Source organism: Pan troglodytes, chromosome 20 (genome assembly GCF_028858775.2).
Source record: "Pan troglodytes isolate AG18354 chromosome 20, NHGRI_mPanTro3-v2.0_pri, whole genome shotgun sequence".
In the NCBI taxonomy this organism is placed as follows: domain Eukaryota; kingdom Metazoa; phylum Chordata; class Mammalia; order Primates; family Hominidae; genus Pan; species Pan troglodytes.
In genome coordinates, this window is record NC_072418.2 from 13,250,376 (window position 1) to 13,267,357 (window position 16,982).

Here is a 16,982-nt window from a genome sequence, read left to right on the forward strand (position 1 = left end):
GAGTCCTCCCAGCACCTTGGGACAAGGTGGACCCCTCTCCTCACTACTGTGCTGCTTTCTCTTCCCTTCTCCTTCCCAACTCAAAGCCTCATCTCAGAGCCTTTTAGAATCTCTGATAGACCGGGCACGGTGGCTCACGCCTGTAAGCCCAGCAACTTTGGGAGGCTGAGGTGGGCGGATCACCTGAGGTCGGGAGTTTGAAACCAGCCCGGCCAATATGGAGAAACCCTGTCTCTACTAAAAAATACAAAATCAGCCAGGCGTGGTGGCACATGCCTGTAATCCCAGCTACTCGGGAGGCTGAGGCAGGAGAATTGCTTGAACCCAGGAGGCGGAGGTTGCCGTGAGCCGAGATCACGCCATTGCACTCCATCCTGGGCAAAAAGATCAAAACTCTGTCTCAAAAAAAAAAAAAAAAGAATCTCTGATAAAATATACACTAGGGGGTGGGTGCAGTGGCTCACACCCCGTAATTCTATCACTTTGGGAGGCCAAGGTGGGTGGATCGCTTGAGGCCAGGAGTTCAAGGCCAGCCTGGGCAACATAGCAAGACCCTGTCTCTACAAAATAATAATAAAGATTATATATATATATATATATATATATTCACTCATGCGCAGTGGCTCATGACTGTAGTCCCAGCTACTTGGGAGGCTGAGACAGGAGGATCACTTGAGCACAGGAGTTGGAGGCTGCAGTGAACTGAGATTTCACCACTGCACTCCAGCCTGGGAAAAAGAGTGAGATCCTGTCTCAAAAAAACAAACAGAAAAAAACCCTCCAGGGCAGGCACAGTGGCTCACACCTGTAATCCTAGCATTTTGGGAGGCCAAGGCCGGTGGATCACTTGAATCCAGAAGTTCGAGATCAGCCTGAGCAAAATAGGAAGTCCCTGTCTCTATTTAAAAAAAAAAAAATATATATATATACACACACACACACACACACACATATGTACACACACATATATATATGCACACATATATATGTGTGTATACATGTGTGTATATATGTATATATATATGTATATGTGTGTGTGTGTGTGTGTATATATATATATATATATGCAGGGCGTGGTGGCTCACGCCTGTAATCCCAGCACTTTGGGAGGCCGAGGCGGGTGAGTCACCTGAGGTAGGGAGTTCGAGACCAGCCTGACCAGTATGGAGAAACCTGTCTCTACTAAAAATACAAAATAGCCCGATGTGGTGGTGCATGCCTGTAATCCCAGCTACAAGGGAGGCTGAGGCAGGAGAACCACTTGAACCCGGGAGGTGGAAGTTGTGGTGAGCCGAGATCGCGCCACTGCACTCCAGCCTGGGCAACAAGAGCAAAACTCCGTCTCAAAAAAAAAAAAAATTATCTGTCCTCTGTGTATTCATCCCCACCTCTTCCCTAACCCCCGGCAACCTCTGATCTTTTAACTGTCTTCATAGCTTTGTCTTTTCTGGAATGTCATACAACTGGAATCACACAACATGTAGCCTTTTCAGATTAGCTTCTTTCACTTAGTGATAGGCAGTTAAGCTTCTGCCATGTCTTTTCAAGGCTTGATAGCTGATTTATTTTATTTTATGTTTTTTTACATATATATATATATATATATATATATATATATATATATATATATTTGAAACGGAGTCTCACTCTGTTGCCCAGGCTGGAGTGCAGTGGTGTGATCTCGGCTCACTGCAAGCTCTGTCTCCCGGGTTCACTCCATTCTCCTGCCTCAGCCTCCCGAGTAGCTGGGACTACAGGCACCCGCCACCATACCCAGCTGATTTTTCATATTTTTAGTAGAGATGGGGTTTCACCGTGTTAGCCAGGATGGTCTCGATCTGCTGACCTCATGATCTGCCCACCTCGGCCTCCCAAAGTGTTGGGATTACAGGCACGAGCCACCGCGCCCAGCCTTTTTTTGTGTTTTTAGTAGAGACTGGGTTTCGCCATCTTGCCCAGGCTGGTCTTGAACTCCTGACCTGGTGATCCACCTGCCTCAGTCTCCCAAAGTGCTGGGATTACAGGCATGAGCCAGAGCGCCCTGCTATTATTATTAATTTTTAGAGACAGGGCCTTGCCTTGGCGACCAGGCTGGAGTACAGCAGTGTGATCCTAGCTCACTACAGCCTCCAATTCCTGGGCTCAAGCAATCTTCCTTCCTCAGCCTCCTGAGTAGTTGGGACTACTCCTTATGCTTGGCCAGGCACAGCGGCTCATGCCTGTAATCCCACCACTTTGGGAAGCCAGGTGAGAGGATCACTGGAGCCCAGGAATTGGAGACTAGCCTGGGCAACATAGTGGGACCTCATTTCTACAAAAATATTAAAGAATTAGCCAAGTGTGGGGGGGTGCACCTGTGGACCCAGTTACTCAGGGGGATAAGGTGGGAGAATTGCTTGAGCCCAGGAGGTAGAGATTGCAGTGAGCCAAGATCATACCACCGTACTCCAGAGTGGCTGACTGAACAAGACCGTGTCTCAAAATAAATAAATAAACAAACAAACAAACGAAAAAATAAACTCCATACTCATTTAGCAATCACTCCCATTCCCCCGCCTCCCAACCCATGGCAAGCGCGAATCTGCTTTCTGTGTCTATGGATTTGCCTTTTTTTTTTTTTGAGACAGAGTCTTACTCTGTCCCCCAGGCTGGAGTGCAGTGGTGTGATCTTGGCTCACTGCAACCTCCGCTTCCCAGGTTCAAGCAATTCTCCTGCCCCAGCCTCCCGAGTAGCTGGGATTACAGGCACGTGCCACCATGCGTGGCTAATTTTTGTATTTTTAGTGAAGATGGGGTTTCACCAAGTTAGCCAGGCTGGTCTCCAAGGCCTGGCCTCAAGTGATCTGCCCGCCTCAGCCTTCCAAAGTGCTGGGATTACAGGGGTGAACCACTGAGCCCCGCCAAGGATTTGCCTATTTTGGACATTTTATATCAGTGGAATCATATAATTTATTGTATTCTGTGACTAGCTTCTTGCACTAAGCATAATGATTGAAGGTCAACTCACATTTTAGAATGAATCGGTACTTCATTCCTTTTTCTTTCTTTTTTTTTTTTTTTGAGATGGAGTCTCGCTCTTGTTGCCCAGGCTGGAGTGCAGTGGCACGGTGGGATCTCAGCTCACTGCAACCTCTGCCTCCTGGCTTCAGGTGATTCTCCCTGCCCCGGTCTCCCAAGTAGCTGGGACTATAGGCACGCACCACCACACCCAGCTAATTTTTGTATTTTTAGTTGAGACTGGGTTTCACCATGTTGGTCAGGATGGTCTCAAACTCCTGACCTGATCTACCCGTCTTGGCCTCCCAAAGTGCTGGGATTACAGGCATGAGCCACTGCGTCTGGCCTTTTTTTTTTTTTTTTTTTAAATAGAGATGGGGTCTCGCTATGTTGTCCTGATCTCATGGGCCCAAGTGATTCTCCCACCTCGGCCTCCCAAAGTGCTGGGATTACAGGCATGAACCATCGTGCCCAGCCCAACTTAATTCCTTTTTATGGCTGAGTAATATTCCATTGCATGGACAAATATAGGACATTTTAATTTTCTATTCATCAGCTGATGGACATTTGAGTTTTCTCTACTTTTTACCTGGCATGAATAATGCTGCTATGAACATTTCCATACGTGCATTTTATATGTTTGTATGTTTTCTTATCTGTTGAATATATACCTAGGCATGCAATTGTTGGCTCATATTAGAACCTGAGGAATTGTTTTCCAAAGCAAACAACTAGACCCTTTTCTTTTCTTCTCTTTTATTTTCTTATTTCCTTTCCTTTCCTTTCTTTTCCTTTCCTTTCCTTTCCCTTTCCTTCCTTCCTTCCTTCCTTCCTTCCTTCCTTCCTCTCTCTCTCTTTTTTTTTTGAGACAGGGTCTCATTCTGTTGCACAGATTGGAGTGCAGTGTTGTTGTTATCATGGCTCACTGTAACTCCAAACTCCTCGGTTTGAGTGATCTTCCCACCTCAGCCTCCCGAGTAGCTGGAACTACACGCACGTGCCACCACACCTGGCTAATTCTTTTTTTTTTTTGAGACGGAGTCTCGCTCTGTTACCCAGGCTGGAGTGCAGTGGCATGATCTCGGCTCACTGCAAGCTCCGCCTCCCGAGTTCACGCCATTCTGCTGCCTCAGCCTCCCGAGTAGCTGGGACTACAGGCGCCTGCCACCACGCCTGGCTAATTTTTTTGTATTTTTTAGTAGAGATGGGGTTTCACCGTGTTAGCCAGTATGGTCTCAATCTCCTGACCTTGTGATCCGCCCACCTCGGCCTCCCAAAGTGCTGGGATTACAGGCGTGAGCCACCGCGCCCGGCCTACACCTGGCTAATTTTTTTGTATTTTTTGTAGAGACAAGGTTTCGCCATGTTGGCCAGGCTGGTCTCGAACACCTGGGCTCAGGTGATCCACCTTCCCCAGGCTCCCAAAGTGCTGAGATTATAGGCATGAACCACTGCACCCAGCCTAGACCATTTTCTAAAGCAATGGCACCACTGGCCAGGCATAGTGGCCCATGCCTATAACCTAGACCTTTCCGAGGCTGATGTGGGAGGATCATTTGCCCCCAGGAGTTCTAGAACAGCCTGAGCAACATAACGAGACTCCCATCTCTACAAAAAATAAAAAGTTAGCCATGGTAATGTGCACCTGTAGTCACAGCTACTCAGGAAGCTGATGTGGAAGAATCACTTAAACCCAGGAGTTCCAGGTTACAGCGAGCCATGATCACACCACTGCACTCCAGTCTGTGCAACAAAATGAGACCTTGTCCCTAAAAAAAACACAAAAGAAAAAGAAGGAAGAAACTCATTAAAAAAAAATAATAATAAGACCGGGAGTGGTGGCTCACGCCTATAATCCCAGCACTTTGGGAGCCAGAGGCGGGCAGATCACCTGAGGTTGGGAGCTCAAGACCAGCCTGACCAACATGGAGAAACCCTGTCTCTACTAAAAATACAAAATTAACCAGGTGTGGTGGTGCATGCCAGTAATCCCAGCTACTTGGGAGGCTGAGGCAGGAGAATCGCTTGAACCCAGGAGGTGGAGGTTGTGGTGAGCCAAGACCATGCCATTGCACTCCAGCCTGGGCAATAAGAGTGAAAGTCTGTCTCAAAATAATAATAATAATAATAATAATAATAATAATAATACAATGACATTATTTTACCTTCCCACCGGCAATGTATAAGGATTACAATGTCTCTGAATCTTCGACAACACTCGTTATTTTCTTCTTTGTTTGTTTTTGTTGTTGTTTGTTTTTTGTTTTTTGCTTTTTTGAGACGGAGTTTCACTCTGTCACCCAGGCTGGGGTGCAGTGGCGCGATATCGGCTCGCTGAAACCTCCACTTCCTAGGTTCAAGTGATTATCCTGCCTCAGTCTCCCGAGTAGCTGGGATTACAGGCGCACACCACCATGCCCAGCTACTTTTTGTATTTTTAGTAGAGATGGGGTTTTGCCATGTAGGCCAGGCTGGTCTCGAACTCCTGACCTCAGATGATCTGCCTAACTCAGCGTCCCAAAGTGCTGGGATTAGAGGTATGAGCCACTGCCCCCAGGCCTATTTTCTGATTTTTACTGTGGCCATACTAGAAGACGTGAAGTGGTGTCTAATTGTGGTTTGGATAGTTATTACTAGCTGGGTGTGGTGGCTCACATCTGTAATCCCAGCACTTTGGGAGGCACAGGGGGGAGAATTGCTTGAAGCCAGGAGTTCAAGACTAGCCTGGGCAACAAAGTGAGACCTCATTTCTAAAAAGAAAAAGAAAACATTAGCCAGGCCTGGTGGTGTAGTGGTGGGCCTCTGCAGTCTCAGCTACTCATAAGGCTGAGGCAGGGAGGATCGCTTGAGCCCAGGAGTTCAAGGCTGCGGTGAGCCATGTTCACGTTACTGCATTCCAGCATGGGCGACAGAGCGAGATCCTATCTAAAAAAAAAATAGAAACAGGCTGGGCACAGTGGCTCATGCCTGTAATCCCAGCACTTTGGGAGGCCGAGGCAGGTGGATCACGAGGTCAGGAGATCAAGACCATCCTGGCTAACACGGTGAAACCCCGTCTCTACTAAAAATACAAAAAATTAGCCGGGTGCAGTGGCGGGTGCCTGTCGTCCCAGCTACTCCGGAGGCTGAGGCAGGAGAATGGCGTGAACCCGGGAGGCGGAGCTTGCAGTGAGCGGAGATCACCCCACTGCACTCCAGCCTGGGTGACAGAGCGAGACTCTGTCTCAAAAAAAAAAAAAAAAAAAAAAAAAAAATTAGAAACAGGCCGGGCACAGTGGCTCATACCTGTAATCCCAACAATTTGGGAGGCCAAGGTGGGTGGATCACCTGAGGTGAGGAGTTCAAGACCAGCCTGGCCAACATGGTGAAACCCTGTCTCTACTAAAAATACAAAATTAGCTGGGCATGGTGGCACATGCCTGTAATCCTAGATACTTCGGAGGCTGAGGCAGGAGAATCGCTTGAACCCGGGAGACAGAGGTTGCAGTGAGCCGAGATCACGCCACTGCACTCCAGCCTGGGCGACAAGAGCGAAACTCCGTCTCTATTGATCACGACACTCACAGTGCACTCCATCCTTCTTTTCTTTCTTTTTTTTGGGGGGGTGCTGTGGGGGTTAAGGTCTCACTCTGTCACCCAGGCTAGAGTGCTGTGGAACACAGTTTATTGCAGCCTTGACCTTCTGGGCTCGAATGATCCTCTTCCGTTAGCCTCCCAAGTAGCTGGGATCACAGGCATGCAACACCATGGCCAGCTAATTTTTTCATTTTTAGTTTTTGTAGAAATGGGGTCTCCACATGTTACCCAGGCTGGTCTGGATCTCCTGGGCTCAAGTAATTTACCCACCTTGGCCTACCAAAGTGTTGGGATTATAGGCATGAGCTCGCTGTTTTACCCAAGCTGGTCTTGAACTCCTGGCTTCAAGGGATCCTCCAACCTCGCCCTCCCAGAATGTTGGGATTACAGGTGTGAGCTGACATGCCTGGCAAACAGCATACATTCTTTTTATTGCTTTAATAAAAATGTAATTTTGTTTCTCTTTGAAGGATACTGTTGAGAAGTATAATTACTATGATGTATAATTTGTCCACGTAGGGGTACTTGCTTTTTTTTTTCTTTACTTGACTCTTTGTTTTTTTTGAGCCAGAGTTTCACTCTTTTGCCCAGGCTGAAGTGCAGTGAAGCAATCTTGCCTCACTGCAACCTCCTCCTCCTGGGCTCAAGTGATCCTCCTGCCTCGGCCTCCCGAGTAGCTGGGACTACAGGCACCTGCCACCAGGCCAGCCTAATTTTCTTTTCTTTCTTTTTTTTTTTTTTGTTTTGAGACAGATTCTTGCTCTGTCACCCAGGCTGGGTGCAGTGGCACAATCTAGGCTCACTGCAACCCCTGCCTCCTGGATTCAAGCCATTCTCCTGCCTCAGCCTCCCCAGAAGCTGGGATTACAGGCGTGTACTGCCACGCCTGGCTAATTTTTGTATTTTTAGTAGAGATGGGGTTTCACCATATTGGCCAGGCTGGTCTCGAACTCCTGACCTTGTGATCCGCCCATCTTGGCCTCCCAAAGTGCTGGGATTACAGATGTGGGCCACTGCACCGGGCCCTAATTTTGTATTTTCAGTAGAGAACAGGTTTCACCATGTTGGCCAGGCTGGTCTCAAACTCTTGACTTCAAGTGATCTGCCTGCCTTGGCCTCCCAAAGTGCTGGGATTACAGGCATGAGCCACTGCACCCAGCCTCCAGTGTCTGGGAATGTGCTGTTTGTCTTACCAGGAATACATTTCCTTCCACTTTTTTTTTTTTTTTTGCTAACTCCTACGCATCCATTAGATTCCATGATAGACATTTCTAGCATAGACAACAATCCATTGAATGAAAAACTGCCATTTGCAGATAGCTGGCTCTCCTGACTAATTCTGACCATTGAAGTGGGAGTGAGGTGGCATACATTATTCTATATGTCTTTCAGTTCTGAACAAAGGCATCCAAAAACTTATGCATGGCTCTCCTGTCTGCCTCTTGCTCCTCTGTGATAACTGAAGCAGAGAGTTTCAGATAGTGCAGCCACAAGATGACGGGAGACTTGTCATCCTGGGCTCCTGAATGACTGTGTGGAGCTGAGCCCCTGCCAGTCCATATAGGATGAATAGCCTGAGGGAGAAATCAACTTTGATTGTGTTAAACCACTGAGCTTTGGGCTTGTTTGTTACTGCAGCAAATCTTGACCTACTCTGACTAATACAGAACCCAACTTAAATGTGGCTTCCCCAGAGAATTCCTCCTGGATCACAGCCCCCAGAATCAGTTTCTTCTCCTTTTGTAAGCTTGTATGTTCTTACTTGATCATTACTGCAAACATAACTGTATAATTATTTGTGTAATGAGTTCATCATCTCTCTGCTCCACCCCATCTCCAAAACCCCAAGGGGAGACAACAGTGTGGATTTTCCATTGCTGCAGCCTGGACTCAAAATAGTGTCTGATGCATAGTAGGTACCCTGGATACATTTGTTGAATGAAAGAGTTTTGTGGCAGGGCGTGGTGGCTCATGCCTGTAATCCCAGAACTTTGGGAGGCCGAGGCAGGCTGATCACGAGGTCAGGAGTTCGAGACCAGCCTGGCCAATATGGTGAAACCCTGTCTCTACTAAAAATACAAAGTTAGCTGGGCATGGTGGCACGTGCCTGTAGTCCCAGCTACTCGGGAGGCTGAGGCAGGAGAATCGCTTGATCCCGGGAGATGGAGGTTGCAGTGAGCCGAGATCATGCAACTGCACTCCAGCCTGGGCAACAGAGTGAGACTCCGTCTCAAAAAAAAAAAAGAAAAGAAAAGAAAAGAGAGAGAGTTTTTCATCCTTTCAGCCAAAGGCAGCAAGACCAGGCACAGTGGCTCATGCCTGTAATCCCAGCACTTTGGGAGGCCAAGGCGGGCCGATCTTCTGAGGTCAGGAGTTCAAGACCAGCCTGGCCAACATGATGAAACCCCGTCTCTACTAATAGTAAAAAAATTAGCCTGGGCATGGTGGTGCAAGCCTGTAATCCCAGCTACTCAGGAGGCTGAGGCAGGGGAATCACTTGAACCCTGGAGGTGGAGGTTGCAGTGAGCCGAGATCGCGCCACTGTACTCCGGCCTAGGCAACAGTGAGACTCTGTCTCAAAAAACAAAAAAAGGCAGCAATTAGCAGGACTCTTTTATAGAACATCATTCATGTAACCCACAGGGTAATGGATGCATGAGAGGCGGGACTGGATGGCCCCAAGAAACAGGGGAAGTTTGACAAGGAACATGATCTATCGTGAGAAAGTACCTATCCACATAGTTAACGTTTTCTTCAAGACTGTAATTTGTTCCAACAACTGCTCTGCCTGGGAGGGATTTCCGGGCATGATTTATTTCACTAAGAGGCATGGGAACTGGGTGGAGATGCATGGAAAAATTTTTTGAATAGTTGAGAGGCCCAGGATAAAATTCATGCACAGACGCCACAATGCAGTCAGTAGAAGGAAATGTTATCTTATTGGGTTCTACTCAAGGGCAGTTTTGAGTCAGTGCTCTAATGCCACCATACTGATTTGTTTTCTCAACTCTATTAAGGAATACTTGACATGTAATAAGCTGCACATACCTAAAATATTCCATAGCAGAACATGGGGGCACATGCCTGTAATCCTTGCTGCTCGGGAGGCTGAGGAGGGAGGATCACTTGAGCCCAGGAGTTTGAGGCTGCAATGAGCTGTGGTGGCGCCATTGCACTCCAGCCTGGGAGACAGAGTGAGACGATAACAAAAATAAAATAAATTAGCTGGCCAGGCGCGGTGGCTCATGCCTGTAATCCACACCTGTAATCCCAGCACTTTGGGAGGCCAAGGCGGGTGGATTGCCTGAGCTCAGGAGTTCGAGACTAGCCTGGGCAACACAGTGAAACCCCATCTCTACTAAAAATACAAAAAATTAGCCGGGCGTGGCAGTGTGCGCCTGTAGTCCCAGCTACTTGGGAGGCTGAAGCAAGAGAATTACTTGAACCCAGGAGGCAGAGGTTGCAGTGAGCGGAGATCGCGCCACTGCACTCCAGCCTGGACAACAGAGTGAGATTCCGTCTCAAAAAATAAAAATAAAAAATAAAATAAATTAGCTGGGTGTGGTGGCGCATGACTATAATCCCAGCTACTGGGGGAGGCTGAGGCAGGAGAATCGGGAGAATCGCTTTAACTGGGAGGCGGAGATTGCAGTGAGCCGAGATCGCAGCACTGCACTCCAGCCTGGGTGGCAGAGCAAGACTCCGCCTCAAAATAAATGAATAAAATAAAATAGTCTAGTTCCTGTACATCTTCTCCAACACTTGTTAAGGTCAGTGTTTCTCATTTTAGAGGTTCTAGAGGATTTGGGGGGGTATCTGATTTCTATGTTATTTTGAATTTTCCCGATGGCTAATGATGTTCAGATTCTTTTTTTTTTTTCCCCACAGAACCATTCAAGTGTAACTTTTTTTTTCTTTTTATAGAGACGGAGTTTCACTATGTTGCGCAGGCTGGTCTTCAACTCCTGGCCTCAAGCAATCCTCCCACCTCGGCCTCCCAAAGTGCTGGGATTACATGTGTGAGCTACCATGCCAGTCTTTTTTTTTTCTTTATAGAGACCAGGTCTCACTCTGTCACCCAGGCTGGAGTTAGTGGCACGATCTCAGCTCGTCACAACCTCCGGCTCCTGGGCTGAAGTGATCTTTCCACCTCAGCCTCACAAGTAGCTAAGACCAGAGACATGTGCCATCAAGCCCGCCTTTTTTTTTTTTTTTTTTTTGTAGAGACAGGGTCTCCCCATGTTGCCCAGGTTGGTCTCAAACTCGAACTCCTGGGCTCAAGCAATCCTCCTGCCTCAGCATCGCAAGTGCTGGGATTACAGTCATGAGCCACCGTGCCTGGCCATAATGGATATTCTTTTTTTTGAGACAGGGTCTGTCTCTCTCTGGTACACAGGCTGGAGTGGAGTGCAGTGGCGCACTCACAGCTCACTGCAGCCTCCACCTCCTGGGCTCAATGCTCCCACCTCAGCCTCTGAAGTAGCTGGGACTACAGATGAGTGCTACCCTGCCCAGCTTTTTTTTTTTTTTTTTTTTTTTTTTTTTTGTAGAGACCATGGTCTCACTATATTGCCCAGGCTGGTCTCAATCTCCTTGGCTCAAGTGATCCTCCTGCCCTGGCCTTCCAAAGTCCTGGGATTACAAGTGTGAGACACTGCACTCAGCTGAGAGTTTTGTTCTTACAGCCGACTTACAGATTCACAAGCAATGACACAGCTGATTAGGAATGATGGCAAGTGTGATCAGGTGGACCTGAGAACACACACAGGGCGACTTGCCCAAGCTGGAGGTCAGGACAGGCCTCTGAGCTGTGGGTGGGCAAGCTGAGGCCTGCTGGAGAAGAGGGAGAAACCGACTCCTTTCATTTCCAGGCTTGCAGTAATTAATTAGCACAAACTAGGTGGTTTAAAACAGACGTGTATTCTCTCACAGCTCTGGAAGCTAGAAGTCCAAAGTCAAGGTTGGTGGTAGAGCTATGCCCTGTCTGAAGGCTCTAGAGGGGAATTCATAGTTGGGTCCTTCCTAGCTTCCCATGGTCTTTTTGTTTGTTTGTTTGTTTTTGAGATGGAGTCTCGCTCTTGTTGCCCATGCTGGAATGCGGTGGCACAATCTTGGCTCACTGCAACCTCCACCTCCCGGGTTCAAGCGATTCTCCTACCTCAGCCTCCTTAGTGCAGGTGCCTGCCACCACGCTCAGCTAATTTTTGTATTTTTAGTGGAGACAGGGTTTTGCCGTGTTGGCCAGGCTGGTCTCGAACTCCTGGCCTCAAGTGATCCGCCCACCTCAGCCTGCCACAGTACTGGGATTACAGGCGTGAGCCACCATGCCCCACCCATTTGACAAAAATTTTTTAAAATTAGCCAGGCGTGGTGGTGTGCTCCTGTAGTCCCAGCTACTCAGGAGGCTGAGGCAGGAGGATAGCTTGATTCTTGTAGTTGGAGGCTACAGTGAGCTATGATTACACCACTGTACTCCTGGGCCATAGAGCAAGATCGAGTCTCTAAAAATTAATCAATCAATCTGCAAAGACTCTATTTCCAAATAAAGGCACATTCACAGATACCCAGGGTTAAGACTTCCACATGAATATTTGGAGGACAGAGAATTCAACCCACAATCCAGGCTGACCTGTGACTGTGACAGTTATTTGGCATCCAAAGTGTGGCTACGAGTTCGATCTTGGAAAGCCTGGGACAGCCCAGCCAGGGGGTTCCTGAGGTGTAGGTGCGTGGTGACTGGCTTTTTTAAGGGCACAAATCTTTTGGGAGCAGAAGGAGGAAGACAGGAGGAAGGGAAGAAATTGTTGAGAGACCTGGGTCAGTCTCACCAGACTGAGTGCAGAAGCCGAAGACCCCTGGCCTCTACACTGGGCTCAAAGTGGTCAACTCCACGGCCAGGGGCAATGGCTCACACCTGTAATCCTAGCACTTTGGGAGGCTGAGGCAGGTGGATCACATGAGGTTAGGAGTTTGAGACCAGCCTGGCCAACGTGGTAAAACACTGTCTCTACTAAAAATACAAAAATTAGCCGGGCATGGTGGCACGCGCCTGTAATCCCAGCTACTAGGGAGGCTGAGGCGGGAGAATCGCTTGAACCCAGGAGGCAGAGGTTGCAATGAGCCGAGATTATGCCACTGCAATCCAGCCTGGGCAACAAGACAGAAACTCCAACTCAAAAAAAAAAAAAAAAAGGTGGTCAACTCCAACAGAATGTAGTGGTGTGTGCCCATGGTCCCCCCTACTCGGGAGGTTGAGGCAGGATCATTTGAACCCAGGAGGTCAAGGCTGCAGTGAGTACTGATTGCACTACTGCACTCCAGCCTGGGTGACAGAGACTCTGCCTCAAAAATAATAATACGGCTGGGTGCAGTGGCTCACGCCTGTAATCCCAGCACTTTGGGAGGCTAAGGCAAGAGGATCACTTGAGCCCAGGCATTTGAGACCAGCCTAGGCAACATGGAGAAACTCTGTCTCTACTAAAAATACAAAAAATAGCAGGATGTGGTGGTGCACGCCTGTAGTTCCAGCTACTTGAGAGGCTGAGGTGGGAGGATCACATGAGGTCAGGAGGTCAAGGCTGCAGTGAGCTGTGATTGCACCACTGCACTCCAGTCTGGGTGACAGAGCGAGACCCTATCTCAATAAAATAAAATGAAATAAAATAAAATAAAAATATTACATTTTTAAAGTGGTCAACCCCAGCTGGGTGCAGTGGCTCACACCCGTAATCCCAGCACTTTGGAAGGTCAAGGCAGGAGTTCAAGACCACCCTGGGCAACATAGTGAGTCCTCATCTCTACTTAAAAAAGACACATTAACCAAGCATGGTGGCACGTGCCTGTAGTGCTAGCTACTCAGGAGACTGAAGAGGGAGGATCTCTCGAGCCCAAGAGGTTGAGGCTGAAGTAAGCCATGATCGCCCCACTGCACTCCAGCCTGGGTGACAGAGACCTTGTCTCTATTTCATTACATGTTGAGATGATAACATTTTGGATGCATTGGGATAAATAAAAAGAATTATTAAAATTGATATCACCTGTTTCTTTTTACTTTTAAAAAATGTGGCTAGTAGAATATTGAAAATTATATTTCATGTTATTTTTCTACTGGATTGTACTTCTCCAATTTTGGGTTTTGTTTTTTTTTGTTGTTTGTTTGTTTTTGTTTTGTTTTGTTTTTTTAAACGGAGTCTCAATCCCGTCGCCCAGGCTGGACTGCAGTGGAGCAATCTCAGCTCATTGCAACCTCCACCTCCCGGGCTCAAGCGATTCTACTGCCTTAGCCCCCCGAATAGCTGGGACTACAGGTGCCTGCCACTATACCCAGCTAATTTATGTATTTTTAATAGAGACAGGGTTTCATCACACTGTCTAGGCTGGTCTCGAATTCCTGACCTCAAGTGATCTGCCGGCCTCGGCCTCCCAAAGTGCTAGGATTACAGGTGTGAGCCACAGCCGCTGGATTCTTTTCCAGATTTTTTTGGCATGATGGAATTTGTTTATAAAAATACTGTTCTAAGCTGAGTGGGGTGGTGTGTACCTGTAATCCCAGCTACTCGGGAAGCTGAAGTCGGAGGATTCTTTGAGCTCAGGAGTTGGAGACCAGCTAGGGCAACACAGCAAGACCCTGTCTCAAAAAAAAAATAATAAACATTAAAATTAAAAAACAGCTAGGTCCTTCTAGCTGTTTGTGGATTTGACAGGTCAGACATAGCAGCTAAGAGACCAGGGACTGGGATGATGGATGCTGGACCCAGGAGGGCAGTGGTGGGAATAAGAATAACAAGAACAGTCATAATTCACACTGACGTGGTGGAGACCATGTGCCTGGCACTGTTCTAAGCATTTTGCATATTCACTTCATCCTTCTCCCAAACACTAGAAGGGAGGCAGTATCACTACCCCATTTGGCAGATAAAGAAACTAAGGCAGTGGCCGGGCACCGTGACTCACCCCTGTAATCCTAACACTTTGAGAGGCTGAGGCAGGAGGATCACTTGTGCCCAGGGATTCAAGGCTGCAGGAAGCAATGATTGCACCATCACACTTCAGCCTGGGCAACAGAGTGAGACCCCATCTCTCTCTCTTTTTTTTTTTTTCTAATGAATCAATTTTATTTTCAGACTTTCATAGTTAGTCTAATTAAATCAATTTAAAGTTCTCACTTTCTTGACATGCTTAAGAAGTATAGTGTAATGGGTGAAATCATAGACGCCGGAGACAGGACTTCCTGGGTTAGAATTCCAGATCAGCAACTTACTAGCATGTAACCTTGGCCACATTATGTCATCTCTTTGCGTCTCCATTTGCTCATTGCTTGGCGATAGGTGATTGTCTCACCGCTCAGCGATAGGCGATGGTCTCACTGCTCGGCAATTGGTGAAGGTCCCGTCTGGGTCACCAAAATGTGTCCGGAATTGGTGGGTTCTTGGTCTCACTGACTTCAAGAATGAAGCCGCGGACCCTCGCGGTGAGTGTTACAGTTCTTAAAGGTGGCGTGTCCGGAGTTTGTTCCTTCTGGTGTTCAGATGTGTTCGGAGTTTCTTCCTTCTGGTGGGTTCGTGGTCTTGCTGGCTCGGGAGTGAAGCTACAGACCTTCGCGGTGAGTGTTACAGCTCTTAAAGGCAGTGTGGACCCAAAGAGTGAGCAGTAGCAAGATTTATTGCAAAGAGCGAAAGAACAAAGCTTCCACAGTGTGGAAGGGGACCCGAGCGAGTTGCCCGACCCCATCTCTCAAAGAAAAAGGAACTGAGGCAGAGAGTGGCGAGGTCCCTTATCTGAGCCATTTGGCTGCACAGTCTGTACTGAGTGCAGAATCCAAAGACCCCTGGGCCTACACTGGGCTCAAAGTGGTCAACTCCAATGGAATGCGGTTGTGTGTGCCCATGGTGCCAGCTACTCAGGAGGCTCAGGCAGGATCACTTGAGCCCAGGAGGTCAAGGCTGCCATGAGTCCTGATTGAACCACTGAACTCCGGCCTGGGTGACAGAGTGAGACTCTGTCTCGAAAATAGTACACTTGGGCACAGTGGTTCATGCCTGTAATCCCAGCACTTTGAGAGGCTGAGGAGGGCAGATACCCTGAGGTCAGGCGTTCAAGACTAGCCTGGCCGACATGGCGAAACCTGTCTCTACTAAAAATACAAAAAATTAGCTGAGTGTGGTGGCGCGTGCCTGTAATCCCAGCTACTCGGGAGGCTGAGGCAGGAGAATCACTTGAATCCATGAGGTCGAGGTTGCAGTGGGCCAAGATCGCGCCACAGTACTCCAGCCTGGGCAACAGAGTGAGACTCTGTCTCAAAAAAAAAAAAAAAAAAAAGGGAATTGGGGTTGGACGCAATCTTGAGGGTGGGGCCCTCACACCATTCTCCTGCCTCAGTCTCCTGAGTAGCTGGGACTACAGGCGCCCGCCACCATACCTGGCTAATTTTTTGTGTTTCACTGTGTTAGCCAGGATGGTCTTTATCTCCTGACCTCATGATCTGCCTGCCTCGGCCTCCCAAAGTGCTGGGATTACAGGCATGAGCCACCGAGCCCGGCTGAGACCAGGATGTCAAGGCTTCAGTGAGCCAAGATCATGATGCCACTGCACTCCAGTACTGGCAACAGAGTGAGACTGTGAGGAAAAAAAAAAAAGAAAGAAAGGAAAGCAGGTGAGAGGATATAAGATAAGAAGAGAATCTCAGCTGGGCGCGGTGGCTCACGCCTGTAATCCCAGCACTTTGGGAGGCCAAGGCAGGCAGATCACCTGAGGTCGGGAGTTCGAGACCAGCCTAAGCAACATGGAGAAACCCTGTCTCTACCAAAAATACAAAAAATTAGCCAGGTGTGGTGGTGGGCGCCTGTAATCCCAGTTACTCAGGAGGCTGAGGCAGGAGAATCGCTTGAACCCGGGAGGCAGAGGTTGTGGTGAGCCGAGATTGCCATTGCACTCCAGCCTGGGCAAAAACTCCATCTAAAACAAAAAAACAAAACAAAACAAAAAATAGAAGAGAATCCCACCAAGAACCATGCTGGCACCCTGATCTGGGACTTTCTAGCCTCTAGAACTGTGAGAAGCAAAGGTGTGTTGTTTTAGCCCCCAAGGCTATGGTATTTGTCACAGCAGCCCAAGGGGACAAAGACAGTAAGGTTGTGATAACTACTCCCATGCGGGGGGGAGGGGGAAAAAGGCAGGGAAGAGAAGGAGACCAAGGATGGAGATGGGGGAGAATTTTGAGAGTGGTAATCTTCGTGCAGGGGTGATATTTGAATAAAGACTTGCGGCCGGGCACAGTGTCTCACGTCTGTAATCCCAGTACTTTGGGAGGCTGAGGTGGGTGGATTACTTGAGGTCAGGCGTTCGAGACCAGCCTGGCCAACATGGTGAAACCCCATTTCTACTAAAAATATAAAAATTAGCTGGGTGTG